Raw genomic sequence first — 16009 nt, 5'->3', positions numbered from 1 at the left:
TGTGCGCGACTTCCTCCGCGCATGTGCGCGCATGCCTCGGCCACTCTCGTGCACGCTCCACGCGCATGTGCGCCCTCTCACTTCTTGCACACACATTTCACACCTTTTTCATGTGTTCTAGTCCGATCCGTTCCGTCTATAATCATCTTGATTAATTCTATAAATCATTTCAGATTAATCTCAGATTACTGTAATCATATCCAAATCATTTCAGATTACGGTAATTGAATTCTCGGGCATTACATTTCTCCCCCTCTTAGATCTGAGTTCGTCCCCGAACTCTTTAACAATCAATTCACATCTATCAGAAGAAATAAATGACAGAGCTTACCATCCAAACTCATTCTAGCCGAATCAATCCCATATTACTGGCTATACAACATCCGTATACGCCCATTGCAATTTATAACAAAGCAATACCACCTGTAGTTGCTATTCCATTTTCGGCTCCCAATACCAATCGTCATCATCCGACATTGGTTTCCTACATTTATTCCTTCTGCACTATCTCGATAACTAGTGTTAACATCCAGCACTAAAGTTCTATCAATATCTTTCAATATCTGAATACTACACGCTGACTACCTGTCAATCTGTAACAAGCCTGAGCTAAATAACTTAGATATAACCTACCATAAGTGCAAACTTCATCACAATCACATCAATCTGATTATTTCTTTGACAATGATCTCTGTCATTTGGTTCTGTTTGTACATCATCTGATACAAACTAATAGATAGAGATTGACTAATCTATCACTCATAATCACGTCATATCCCAAATCTGGATAAAATGGCGGTAATATCATTACAAAAGCCATAGAAATGTATTCCCATATCTATTCAGGAATATACAAAGTCGGTAATCATCTTCTGATTCCTAGCTTTCTGGCTTCTTTTGTTAGCGATTCAGACCTATCAGTACACTTTCTGCCCATATTTCTGTACAATTTCTGTTACCACTGATCCAATCTGTCTATATCACCCCTATCTGTTCGAATATCATACCTTTTTAATCATCTGAATAAAAAAACTGAATTCCCCTACGGTGCATTTCTGACACTACCTGAGAGTTCAGATTCGAACTAAGCTGTAAAAGATCAGTTAATAACATAAAATAAATAAGAAATACCTACCTGGTATTCGGCTCTGACTATCAATACCAAAAGCTGTAACAATTTAAAACATTCTGATATAACACGATAATCGGTCTTATACAAAACACAAATTACATAGCTGTTATACTGATCTGATCAACAAAATACAGTTCTGAACATTCTGATTACATCTCTGGCTGTTTACACTAGTCTGCATCACACACTGACTCCCAATAACATCAAATTCTGAATAGAAAGAACCTATACATATCTAGTGAGTTTAAGAAAACTCATAACATAATAGATTCTGGGTGGCTGACTAATCTTCATACTGCCCAGATCAACTGCTATATCTCATCTGCAATTAGAATATACTCCCAACCAATATAAGATGTCTCAAATACTGATTTAGATTCATAACAATACTCAGCAGACATAATGCAATACAATACAAAGAACATCAGAAGAAGATAATCTGGTTCTGACATATCTGACATTCTGTTAATGCTGACATTTCTGATACCGCATAGTCTGAATGAAAACCTATATCAGTAACTGCATACCGGATTCATACCTGACCCATTGCTGTATACAATAATCACAATTCTTGAAATATTTAACACAGGTCTTCAAATATTCAATATAATCAATTGAATGCTGCCCATATATCAATAAATCATAGAGATAACAAGCATTATTCTTCAGACTATCCTTGAACACATAATCTGTCAATCTAGAAACAGAACTGAAATGTCTTCAAGAGAAATATGTAATCAACTGGATTCCTTAGCCCATGCTTTAATCTGTCAATTCTTTCAATTTTCTCTGATAGAGAACCCATCTGACATCTTATCTAAGAAAACACCAGTCAATTATGATATTACTATCACATTTTAGGCTCGATTTCAGTGGATCTACTGAATACATAAGGACGCCCTCTGTTCCTTTCTGTAATAATCGAGTCCTAAACCTTAACAGTTTCTAAGGACTTCTGCATCGAAAATCCTCATTTATCAACTAGATCTAGTCTTAATCTTACTATTTCTGGAACACATGCTACGATATTTCTGTACTTGTTTAGCATTACCTATCAATACTGAGATCGAAATCATATAACACAAGTACATCATAACCTAGCCCAATCCCGGTTTCATTCTACTGTAGTATATAACATGACATAGAAATCTCCGATATCAACATATTCCTCCAAACAGTAAGGAATCAATACTACAGCGCAAACAGACCCCATAAATATAGCATATCACCATGCTACTCAATCACAGATACTCATGAAGAATGCATTAGTATATATCAGTACATCTGCAATATAATCATAAAGAAGAGTACCTGTTGTAGTTTCTGGGTTTGTTTCTCACGCATTGCCACCCGATGGTCCTGCTCCCCAGAATCTTTGGGAACCCTTCTGAGGACACACTCTAGCAAAATGCCCATGTTGTCCGCAGACATTGCATCTACCAGTCACTCCCTGGCATTGTTCGGTGGGATGTCTCCCTCCACACCTAGCGCAATGAATTCCAGTATAACTTGGACTGGAACCACTGGAACTGGAGGAACCACTACCTAACTTCTTGAACTATTTCTTCCGAGCTTTCAGCAAATCTTGCTTTCCACTCGTGCTGCCACGTTCGAATCTCGAAGGGGATTGTGGTGTCTGGGGTTGCTTCACACACAACCTCGCTAATTGTCGAATCAGACTCTCTTCTGCTCTCTTTGCTTTACTCAAGACATCAGCAAAATGATAGGGTCGCTGTAGATTCATGAAAGCAACTATCTCCGAATTCAATCCTCTAATGAATTGAGTCACTACAGCTTCATCATCCCTAGCCATATGAGGAGCAAAACGCAACAGAGTAGAAAATTTAGCAGCATAATCATCAATCTTCAATTGACCTTGACTTAAATTCTCAAATTCTGCTTTCTTGTCTTCTCGGTACGAAGCGGATAAAAATCTTTGATAGAATTCAGTCATGAAGACTTCCCATGTGATCACAGTACCACGCAGTGCCAATACTCTGTTGATTGTAATCCACCAACTTCTGGCAGCCTCTTGTAATTGGTGAAATACCAATTTAACTCTCTGGTCATCTGTACAATCCAGTAGATCAAACAATATCTCTATGTCCTCAACCCAGTGCTGACACGTTTCTGGCGTCTCTGTACCACTTAGAATCGGCGGCTGAAATAACTGAAATTCTGCCAACTTGGTTTCCATCGGAGTCGCTGACATATCTATCTGCGGTTCTGGTATATATGGCTGCTCATACGAAGTATTGCCTGTTTCCACAATCCTTCGGGGAGGTACATCTGATTACCACAAACATTAGTAACCCAATAATACAAATCTGTGCCAATCTTTCCTGATCATGATCATCTTACTGCTGATCATGAATCCGATCTGATTATATTCAAGAATACATAATACCAATTTAAATCATATAATCAGGTAAGCATGTATCTTAAAGCAGTAAAACATATAGCCTCATGCTAGCATCACAATGTCAATCAACATGAAAATCAATCTCATGCTAGCACAAACATGCAAGGAAATAAAATTCATCTACCCCGCTCATTCTCTTCTATCTTAATCTAAGTCAGTCTAAGCAAAATCTATCAGTTCTGACTATCTCAATCTAAAGGTCTATCTCTAAAGGATCTTCGCTCTGATACCACCTGTTGTGGGGACCCGGACGCTAATCATCTTCTTAATCATAGTTGGGATTTAATTATCAGTTCTAATAAACAGGGTCTAAAAATTTTTCGTTTTAAATAAAAACTGCGGAAGGTAATGGCATCTAATAATATACATATCTGTATAAAATACATTTCAGTATTAACATACAATACTCTAGTCTAAGGTTCGACTATTAAATTCAAATAATAAAACCAAGTCTACTGTAAGTCCGGAATCACAACGCTAACTCGTCTTCTCTCATCGTCATCTCGACCCTGATCCAGCCCCACCTGTTGTCATGCACACATACAAAACAAGACAACAGACGGATAACTCCGGTGAGACATAAATCCCAGTATAAAACATGGTACGCACGTATAAAAACAACCTAATTTATAAGACATGCCCTCATGTATAAAAACAATATATTTCATAATCTATGAAATTAAATAAAATAAGCATGCAACTCAAACCAGATAACCATGCTTAAAACCATCTAAATCATACAAACATGCTATCATGCCTGAAAGCAATAACGATGGGTTCCATAATCTAGGAAGCCACATCCATATAATCATGCAGTCCTAATCAAATCATGTCTAGACTTGACTCGACTAAAACTCTAGGGATCCCGGTGTGAATAAGACGTCACTGGCTGTCACCTACCCAACCAATCGTGGTGCTGTACGTCTTATTCCTAGACTTCGGTCCGAGCTGTATCGACGGCTGGCAATAGGAGTAATGCCTACTCCAAAGCTGAGATACACCGAACGTCTAGAAGTCTGACAATGACTGTCAAGACTTTCCTATCTTAAATGCAATGAATAATAATCTGTAACCAAAGCATAATCATATTCATATCTGAATATGGCAATAATCTCATATATTTGAATAAAATGCTAAAATCAAAGCATAAACATATCAAATATAAAGAACAGTATAGTATGTGATTTTGTTGGGAAACTCAAATGAAATCTGATTTGAGTTATGGTTTCCCGAATATCACATGAATTATACCTTTGTCTTCATGATCTGATGAAGACGACGTCTCGAAATCGAACTTGTCCATATCTGATCTGAAATGACAATAACCAATACACTGTATCAATGTGTAGCTCAAAATACAATCTGTTCTGATCAATACCCAATTTAGTACAAAATCTGATCACATCAACAATAACACGAGTAACAGAAACCAACACTGAATCTGATCAATCTGTACCAACTGATGTTTAGACGGCATAACAATACAATCTTGTAATCCCATCGGTCTTAACATCACTAATAACTTATCAGAATTCGGAATCAATACCATAATATTATTCTTCTAATTCCAGCATATGAATGTCTAACAAATGCATCTTCAGAAATGCTGAAATATATAACACAGACATACGGTATTATTTCCTCTATCACTGAATAACCTATCTAGACCCATAAGACTAATCCTCTATTCACCATTCAATCAAGGATACTACCATTTAGTTTGAATTCTCAGTCAATACCTTCGAAAATTCATAACAATTGTATAATCAATCTATTCTTAAATCTGTCTTCGATTATACAATATCTAAGGTAGTACAAACACCATATCTGAATCATATACAGTTCTAACAACATCATAAATTCAATTCTTGTCTAAACGTAATAAAACTTACGTCCTTGTGTAGCCTGTAGCGAGAGGAGTTCAGAACTGAAGTCGGATTTCAATTTGGATAGACGGTTCGCTCGCAATTCAATTTCTAAAATCAAGAACAAAACCTTCCTCCCATTTCTCGATTTTTCCTCTAAAATCTGAAGGAAAACGAGCTCTATATATATATATATACCTACACTTACATGCAGCAAAGCACTTGGCTCGTCCCTCGCGCAACACGTCTCGCGCATATGCGCGACAATCATCGGCGCATATGCGCGAGACACAAATCTGTGGCGCGTGTCTCGGCAGCATCTTCCGCGCATATGCACGCCATCTTTCGCGCATGTGCGCCACAGCCTCTGGACGCTCCGCGCATGTGCGCGCGTTATCTCGCGCAGGTGCGCGCAGGGTTCTGCCATCTCCGCGCATGTGCGCGACTTCATCCGCGCATGTGCGCGCATGTCTCGGCCACTTCCGCGCATGTGCGCGACTTCCTCCGCGCATGTGCGCGCATGCCTCGGCCACTCTCGCGCACGCTCCACGCGCATGTGCGCCCTCTCACTTCTTGCACACATATTTCACACCTTTTTCATGTGTTCTAGTCCGATCCGTTCCGTCTATAATCATCTTGATTAATTCTATAAATCATTTCAGATTAATCTCAGATTACTGTAATCATATCCAAATCATTTAAGATTACGGTAATTGAATTCTCGGGCATTAATATGTCTGTAGGTCATTCTGTATGGGATGAAACAAGATGATTTGGTCAATCTGTCGATAACGACCCAAATCGCATCACAGCCTCGGGAAGATCGGGGTAACTTCGTCACAAAATCCATGGAAATGTGATCTGATTTCCATTCAGGAATAGACAAACTCTGAAGTAACCCTCCGGGCTTCTTCCTCTCGGCCTTCACCTGTTGGCAGTTTAAGCATTTAGACACATACTCTGCGATGTCTGACTTCATCTGTTTCCACCAGAACTGTGTCTTCAGATCATTGTACATCTTCCTGCCACCAGGATGAATGCTGAACCGACTACAGTGTGCATCGGACATAATCTGATGCTTCAAATCTGAAACATTTGGCACAACAAGATGGTTATTGACGTACAAAACATGCTCACGCACCTGATATTCTGACAAATGCTCTGATCTGACCATTTGAATCGATCTTTGCACATTCTGATCTGTTCTTTGTGCTTCTTTGATCCTCCGGATCAGGTCTGGCTCCGCTTGAATAATAGCGAGTCGTAGTGGCTTCTTATCTGTATCAAATTCTAATCCAGAGAAACAGCAATTTTCAACGAGTTTTGTGACACCTATCGTCGATAAGGATAGGGAAAAAACCTTTCGACTCAAGGCATCTGCCGCTGCATTCAACTTTCCTGGATAATATTTGATCTCACAATCAAAGTCTTTCAATAGATCAAGCCATCTACGCTGTCTCATGTTCAACTCCGACTGAGAGAACAAGTACTTTAGGCTTTTATGGTCTGAATAGATCTCAAATTTCTCGCCATAAAGATAATGACACCAGATCTTTAATGCAAATACGATAGCCGCCAATTCAAGATCATGAATGGGGTATCGAGTCTCGTGAGTCTTCAACTGTCTTGAGGCATAAGCGACCACATGACCTCGCTGCATAAGAACACATCCCAAACCTCTGTGAGAGGCATCACAATATACAACGAAATTACCCGTAACTGAAGGAATCATCAAGACAGGTGCACTGGTCAGCCTCTTCTTCAATTCTAGAAAGCTCGACTCACACTCCTCAGACCATAGGAATGGCGCATTATTCTATGTCAATTGTGTGATTGGCTTGGCAATTCGGGAGAAATCTTGGATGAATCGTCTATAGTATCCTGCTAGACCCATGAAACTGCGTATCTCTGGCACGGAAGTCGGTCTCGGCCAACAGATCACAGCTTCCACTTTACTCAGATCTACAGAAATACCATCTCCAGATATGATATGTCCCAAAAAGACAACTCGATTCAACCAAAATTCACACTTTGACAATTTGGCATACAATCTTTCATTTCTCAGTGTCTGCAACACAATTCTGAGATGTTCTGCATGCTCATTCCTGTTCTTAGAATACACCAGAATGTCGTCGATAAAGACAATAACAAAATCATCCAAATACCTCTGAAAGATTTGATTCATCAGTCCCATAAATACCGCCGGAGCATTTGTTAAACCAAAAGGCATGACAATAAATTCGTAATGTCCATACCTATGTTCGAAATGCTGTTTTCGGTATGTCTACATCTCGAACTCGAAGCTGATGATATCCGGATCGCAAGTCAATCTTTGAATACACAGAGGATCCCTGCAACTGATCAAATAAATCATCAATCATAGGCAAAGGATATTTATTCTTGATCGTTGCCTTATTCAGTTGCCGGTAATCGATACACAACCGCATCGATCCATCTTTCTTTCGCACGAATAGCACCGGAGCACCCGAAGGAGATACACTAGGTCTGATTTATCCCTTGGCTAGAAGATCTTCCAACTGTGCCTTTAATTCTTTCAACTCTATCGGTGCCATCCTATACGGAGCTCTCGAAATAGGAGTGGTACCTGGAATCAAATCAATACTAAAATCTACCTCTCGCACCGGAGGTAACCCTGGAATATCCTCTAGAAACACATCTGCAAATTCCCGTACTACTGGCAAATCTGCCAATGTCGGGCTAGATTTCTGTACATATACAGCATACACAAGGAACCCATCTGCTCCTTTCTGTAACAACTTATTCATAGACAAAGCTGAAATCAAGGGAATCCGAGATCTGGAACCCTTTCCGTAGAATTTCCACTCGTCTGTCATTTCTGGTCTGAATCTGACAATCTTGTGGAAACAATCCACGGTGGCTCTGTACTTTGTTAACATGTCAATTCCAACAATACAATCAAAATCATCTAACCCGAGTACTATGCAATCTAGATCAATTTCATGACCCTCAAACCATAAGATGCAATGTCTATGAAAGCGGACCGGTTACGGTGGCCGGAAGCGCAACGGAAGCACAAAAATCGAATTTTTGAGGAAAATTTTCGGCCACCATAGTATTGTGCAATATTTACAATAAAAACACATTCATAGGGTGTTTTAGAATTTTTTACCTATCAATCTTTAAAAGATTGATTGTGGCTCCAACTTTGTTGTCAAACAACAAAGCTCTTCAAGGCATGAAGATCTACAAGCTCCTCCTCCAAATCCTTGAATCTTTCCTTCAAATTAGGCCCACCACCAACTATGTAGATCCCCTCTTAATTTGCACTAGAAAACTAAGAGGATTTTTCAAAGAAAAGTGTAGTGTTCCTCAACAAATTGAAGAACACAAAAATGGAGAAAAATGGAGAGAAATGGGAGCAATGTTTTCGGCCATCACAAGTGGGAGGGAAGGAAGAATGAATTAATTTTCTTGTCTTGGTTGTGAGAAAAGCAAAAAGCAAAAAGGTGCATGCCTTGCATTATTTTAATAAAAAGTAATCTCCAACCCTTCACCTCCCATGCATGCATATAATATAGTTTTTAATCAAATTAAAAACTTTGGACTAAATTTAATTATCTCAAACATATTTGAGACTATTTAAACATTACTTGAATTTACCCAAGTCCCACTAGTTAAATAATTATTTTAATTGAGCTCTACAAGACTCAATATTATTTAATTAATTCAACACTTGAATTAATTTAATTATTTAGACTCTACTAGGTCTACTAGTGTTTAATTAATTCAACACTTGAATTAATTTAATTGAGTCCCCAATAATGTTTATGAAAATCACAATTTTCAACTACATTATTTACTTGGCCAAATTTTAATCTTAGGAACACTTCCATAAATCAAAATTTACATTTCTCTCATAGAAGTCATACTTCTATTTTTCTTTGCACTTATAAACTCATTTATAAGTCGTTCAACACATTGAACTATTTTCTCCTTTATAGAAGTCATACTTCTAATTTTTCTTTATGCTTATAAACTCCTTTATAAGCCGTTCAACACATTGAACTATTTTACTTCTCAACGGGATCTAGAAAGCTAGTACTTGTGTGGCCCTCAATGGTTCATTGATACAACTAGCCGTGTGTTCACATCTCCATGTGATTCGGACTAAACATGTCCTTATTCGAGCATACCCCAATTGCTCCATTCTTACTTATCAACACCTTGATAATAAGAACCTCAGAACACAAGTCTGATAGTACCCAACCAATCACGTTAAACGCCTAGCAGCATCGCTTACGTGATTCCCTAGGTATCACATGATAGTGCCTGCAAGAACCATTCAATTATGGTTAGCGTACAGTACGGTCCCTTCAACTCATATATCCCGATCGATTCGACAACCATTGGTTTATCGAGAGTTGTCCATGAATCGATACTATGTGTCATGTTGTAGTTGCATCAATGGTGTAATCTATGAAACCCCTTTCATAATTACAACCATACTCTGGCCAGAGATTTCAACCTACATACACATGATAACACATAGGATATCCATACCCGAAGGTAAGCGGTGAATCCCCGACTACAATGCATCGACTCCTATGTGTTTCGACAGATCACCCAACCTTGCCACCCGATGACCCCATGAGAGTCTCAATGTTGTCCCGGGTCATAAGGACTAATTCTGTACAACCATAAACCATGACTTTTCCACTCGATAAGTGAGAACCTCTTGGAAAGTCCTTTTATGGAGGGTTGTTCAGTGCACTCTACAAGGAGCACCTATCTGCATGTTCGGACATCACAATGTCCCCTAACAATGAAACATGGTACTCAAATCGCAGATACTAGTCTCTAACTCGAGCGGCCTATATCCTTCTTAGTGGCGGCTGAATCGACTAGGAACCGTTTAGAATATACAGTATTACAAATATGAGTTTCATGATACTCATCATATGAGCATCTCATATTTTTTCTACTATTTGTATATTCAAGGGCTTTATCTATGCAACTAGCATGGGTATACAGATAAAGATTTGCCAAAATAATAATTTCAAACATTATTAAAATAAAGATTGCTTATACATAGAGTTTCATTGTGAACACTCGGCCAACACTTGGCTCGACGGGCACCTACTCTAACAATCTCCCACTTGCACTAGAGCCAACTACCCATATGCATCAAACACATTGATTCGCGATGCTTGTCGAATAATGGTCCAGGTAAAGGCTTAGCTAGTGGATCAACAACATTATCGGCGGAGCCGACTTTGTCAAAAGACACTTCTCCTCTTTCCACAATCTCTCCGAGGATGTGGTACTTTCTCAATACTAGTTTGGATTTCTGATGAGACCTAGGCTCCTTTGCTTGAGCTGTAGCTCCCGTGTTGTCACACAACACCGGGACAGGAGCAACTCCATTAGGAATGACGTCCAACTCTTAGACGAAATTCCTTATCCAAACAGCCTCCCTTGCTGCATCTGATGCAGCAATGTATTCGGCCTCTGTGCTGGAATCCGTAATATTGTCTTGCTTGGAACTCTTCCAAGAGACAGCAGCACCGTTGAGCATGAATACAAACCTAGAGGTTGACTTTGAGTTATCGATATTGCTTTGGAAGCTAGTGTCGGTATAGCCTTCCAATTTCAGTTCTCTACCCCATAGACCAAGAACAACTTATTGGTCCTTCTCAACTACTTGAGGATGTCTTTCAAAGCTTTCAGGTGTGGAAGACCAGGGTTCGATTGATATCCTTTCACTACACATAGTGCAAACGCCACGTCAGGACGTGTAGATATCATCCCATACATGATATTACCAATTTCCGAAGCATACGGAATGCGTGTCATCGCCACTATCTCTGCATCTGTCTTGGGAGACAGACTTGGATAGGGACACGCCATGACACATTGGTAGATGTCCTCTCATGGACTCATCCATCGAGAACCGCTTCACGATGGTATCATTGTATGTGGACTGGGTGAGACCAAGCCATCTTTTCGATCTATCTCTATAGATCTGTATCCCAATACAAAAGATGCTTCACCCAAGTCCTGCATCGAGAACTTACTCGCTAACCATATCTTAGTTGATTGCAACATTCCTACATCATTCCCAATTAGTAGAATGTCATCGACATACAACACCAGGAATGTCGCAACACTCCCACTGACCCTCTTATACATATAGGGTCCCTCATGATTCTTAGTAAATCAAACTCTTTGATTGTACTATCGAATCTAAGGTTCCAACTCCTTGATGCCTGCTTTAGATCATTAATAGATCTCTAAAGTTTGCATACCATATGCTCACTTCCGATAGATGTAAACCCTTCAGGTTGAGACATGTAAATCACTTTCTTAAAATCCCCATTAAGAAAGACTGTCTTAACATCCATCTGCCATATCTCATAGTCATACCATGCAGCTATGGCTAGCAAAATCCTTATGGACTTGAACATTGCGACTGGGGAAAAGGTTTCCTCAAAGTCAACTCCTTGTCTTTGAGTATATACTTTTGCCACCAATCGCGCCTTGAAGGTCAATACCTTCCCATCCGCCCAAGTCCCTATGGGAACCTTTCCTCAGGTGGATCTATAAGATCCCACACTTGGTTCGAATGCATGGAATTCAACTCAGATTCCATAGCTTCAAGCCATTTGGATGAATCGGCATCAGATAACGCTTCCTTGAAGGTCCTTGGATCACATCCATGGTTAGGCTCATCATGGCCCTCTTCAAGAAGCTGACCATACCTCATAGGTGGTCTCGAGACTTTCTCGAATCTTTTAGGAGCTTGTATCTCCTCACTTGGCTCATCGGGTGTGGGTTCTATAATTGCGGGTTTCTCTCGAACTTCTTCGAGTTCTATCATCTCCCTTTTTCTATCCAATAGAAAATCCTTTTCCAAAAAGGTAGCATTCCTAGAAACAAACACCTTTGTTTCTTGGGGATGATAGAAATGATATCCAACTGAATTTCTTGGATATCCCACAAAAAATAGATTGATAATCCAATTTATCTCCCACTACCTGCTTCACATAAGCAGGGCTCCCATATTCTAAGATAAGAATATTTGGGAGGCTTAGCCATCCATATCTCATATGGTGTCTGCCTTTGAATGGACATTTAGTGGAATATCTTTCAATTTTAAGTTATAGAGATCGTTTTCAAGTTCAACAGTACCAATCAAACATTCATTCATGTAAATGTTGCAAACACCTTTGCAAAATAAACAAGAATATCCATTTTTATCACCATAGAAATGGAAACAATGTTTTTAACAAAATTATGTACAAACAAAACATCTCTTAAAATTAACTTAAAATCATTGTTCAACAATAAGTAAACATCTTCAATAGCCTTGGCAGCAACTCTTGCTCCATTGCCCATCCTCAAGAAGGTCACACCTTCCTTAAGCTTCCTACTTCTTCCCATCACCTGTAACCCATTACAGAGATGTGAGTCATAACCGGTGTAAGGTCCGAGATTATAGAAATGATATTATTTTAAACCGAGATTATATCATGTTAATCCGAGATTATTTAATTTACGAATTTTGGAATGATGAATTAAATTCCACGATTTTTGTCATTAAGTAGGATTGAAATGGAATTAAAAAGAGTTGTGAGGACCAAATTGCAAATAATAAAGACTTCAAGGTCTAAAGTGCAATTATGGGAATTGGAGGACACTTGGCACACCATGCATGAGATATATATATATAAATTGTAAATTCCCTTCATTTCCACCAAGACATGATCGAGAATTCAGAGGAAAGTTTCCTCAATTTATTCGTACCATACGTTGTGATTTTGGCAAATCCGTTTATCCGATTTTTGATCCGAACATAGTACTGTACTCCTCTCGACACGAGCTACAACTGGACGTAAGTTTTATTGAGTTCTGTTATCATTTGAAATTATGATATTGGAAGAATTATTGTTTGATCAATATTATGTGTTCTGGGAATACTAGACATCGTAGAATCGAAGTCAGATCGAAGAACAGATTGATTATGGAATTGTTATGATTTTTCAGATTATATTAATGGAAATTGAATAGATTTGGATTATAGACTGATTACAAATTGTATCGAATATGGGTTATGATTTGTAATTAATATCTGGTGATATGGTATTGACGGGAAACTGAGATTGTGCCGTTATGCCGCTGATTTGAGTTAATTCAGATTAATCAGATTCAGAGTTGAATTGAGAATAAAATATTGATATTATGATTATTGATATGTCGTTTCAGATTTACAGAGACAGTCTTGAGTTCAGAACTTCGATTGCTTTAGACCGAGACTATAAACGAAAGGTATAAATTAATGGTGAGTTGGGATTGCACAACTCGAGGGAGGTTTGACTCGAGTTTCCCTAAATCACATACTTTACCTTATTGCATTGATATTTGCATTAAGTTGATTGATGTACTTGTTCTCTTGATATTAGATGACAGGTATTAGACGAGTTATCTTGTGACAGAAGTGCCGGATAGTGGTGGTATCGCCACGGCACATTGCACGATGTCTCAAGATAGGATATTGACAATAGAGCTACAGTCCTTGACGGTTAGGTCAGGACACTGGATGTTTGGTTATATCGAGTAATGGAATCTATTACGGAATTCGATATAGGAATACCATATTTGGTTATATCGAGTAAAGGGTATTGGAATTCTTCTATTACGGAATTCGATATAGGAATACCAGGGCACTGGTTATATCGAGTAATAGAGATTATGGTTCCATCCTTTACGGAATTCGATATAGGAATACCACATCTGGAAACCGGGATCCCTAGACTAGGATTGAGTCTAGTCTAAAACGTGGAGTCACGAGCTTGAGTGACAGTTATATTGATTGATATTTATTGATGTTGATTATGTTCCTGAATATGGTTCATGTCCTTTTATGTTCCGGATATTGGTACATATTTAGAATAGAAATTATTCTTGATACTGATCAGGTTCCAGATGTTGGTCCATGTTTAGAATAGGAGTTATTCTTGATATTGATTATGTTCCTGATATTGGTACATGTTTAGAATAGAAGTTATTCTTGAGATTGATTGTGTTCCGGATGTTAGTACATGTTTAGAATAGAAGTTATTCTTGATATGGAGTATGTGCCTGATATTGGTATATGGTTAGAATAGAAGTTATTCTTGATATTGATTATGTTCCGGATAAGGGTAAATGTTTAGAATATGAATTATTCTTGATATTGATTATGTTCCTGAATAGGATACATGTTTAGAACTTGATTTAGTATTATATTGATTCATGTTCTGATTTGATACATGTGAGGATTATCCGTTATATGCTTTTATATTGTTTATATGATTGCATGTATACATGATTTATACTGAGAATGTAATTCTCACCGGAGTTATCCGGCTGTTGTCTTGTCTGTATGTGTGCATGGCAACAGGTGGGATAGGAGCGGGGTCAAGACGAGAACGAGGCTGGATTAGATAGCGTGGAGATCCGGGCTTCAGAAGCAACTTAGGATTCAGCACCGACATGTAGTTGAACCTAGTTGGATTATTGTAGATGACATCAGATTTGTATGTTCATGTTTAACATTTAATTTGATTTTAATTACAATACGTTTCCGCTTTGCCTTTTAAAAGAAAAATTTTTAGACCTTGTTTATTATGAATGATTAAATATTCCTAAAGACGATTAAGGAATGGATTAGCGTCCGGGTCCCCACAACCGGTATCTAATACCCAAGAAGTAGAGTTAATTGAAATGTTTACTTCAATTTAGAACATACCGTTTCCAGAACTTTTCTGGGCAAGATATTCTTTGCAATTACGCCTCCAATGTCCAGGCTTTTTGCAGTGATGACATACATCATCAGTCTTGTCAGCCTTAACTGGTCTGGCTGCCTCAACGGGATTCGGAGATTGCCTAAACAGGGGCACGTTCTTCTTGGGACGTTGGAAAGAACTCTTCTTTCCCTTCCCATGTGGATCAATCTTCGTACCAGATGAAGAACCCACATAAAGAACCAACTTCTCTTTCTTGATGGTGGATTCAAACGTAACAAGCATGTTTACCAACTCCTCAAGGGTCGGTTCCATCTTGTTCATGTTGAAGTTCACCACAAAAGGATCAAATGAGCTAGGCAGCAATAACAGCAACACGTCGGTGGTCAACTCCGAAGGCAAGATCAGATCCATGCCAACGAGCTTGTCCACGAGCCCGATCACCTTTAGGCCATGCTCATGGACCGAGGTCCCATCTCGCATGCGCAAATTGATCAGCTCCTTGACGATAGCATGCCTGAGAGGACGCGTTTGCTCTCCAAAGAGCTCCTTGAGGTGCAAATGAATGTCAGCAGCACTCTTTGCACCCTCAAAACGCCTCTGCAGCTCATCATTCATAGAAGTCAGCATATAACACCTGGGTATCAAGTCATGGTCACACCATTCCTTGTAAGCCTGCAATTCCTCAGGATTGCAGTCAGTCGGAGCCTCAACAGGGGGCGACTCAGTCAGTGTATATGCTACCCTTTCCGAATTGAAGACGATTTTTAGGTTTCTTAGCCAAGTGAGGTAATTAGGTCCAGTTAATATGTGTTTGTCGAGTATT

General features: G+C 38.9%; 1 long non-coding RNA gene across 1 annotated transcript; it reads left to right on the top strand.

Moving 5' to 3' along the window:
* The first annotated feature begins 13190 nt into the window (after positions 1-13190).
* LOC140809216 (uncharacterized) lies at positions 13191-14972 on the top strand. Its single transcript, XR_012113085.1, has 3 exons — positions 13191-13292; positions 13664-13726; positions 14841-14972. It is a non-coding gene; the product is annotated as an uncharacterized lncRNA (long non-coding RNA).
* Positions 14973-16009: the final 1037 nt, after the last annotated feature.

This window comes from Primulina eburnea, chromosome 13, assembly GCF_022965805.1.
Source record: "Primulina eburnea isolate SZY01 chromosome 13, ASM2296580v1, whole genome shotgun sequence".
Lineage (NCBI taxonomy): Eukaryota > Viridiplantae > Streptophyta > Magnoliopsida > Lamiales > Gesneriaceae > Primulina > Primulina eburnea.
The sequence above is the reverse complement of the archived record's forward strand: the minus strand, read 5'-3'. Positions and strand labels throughout refer to the sequence as shown.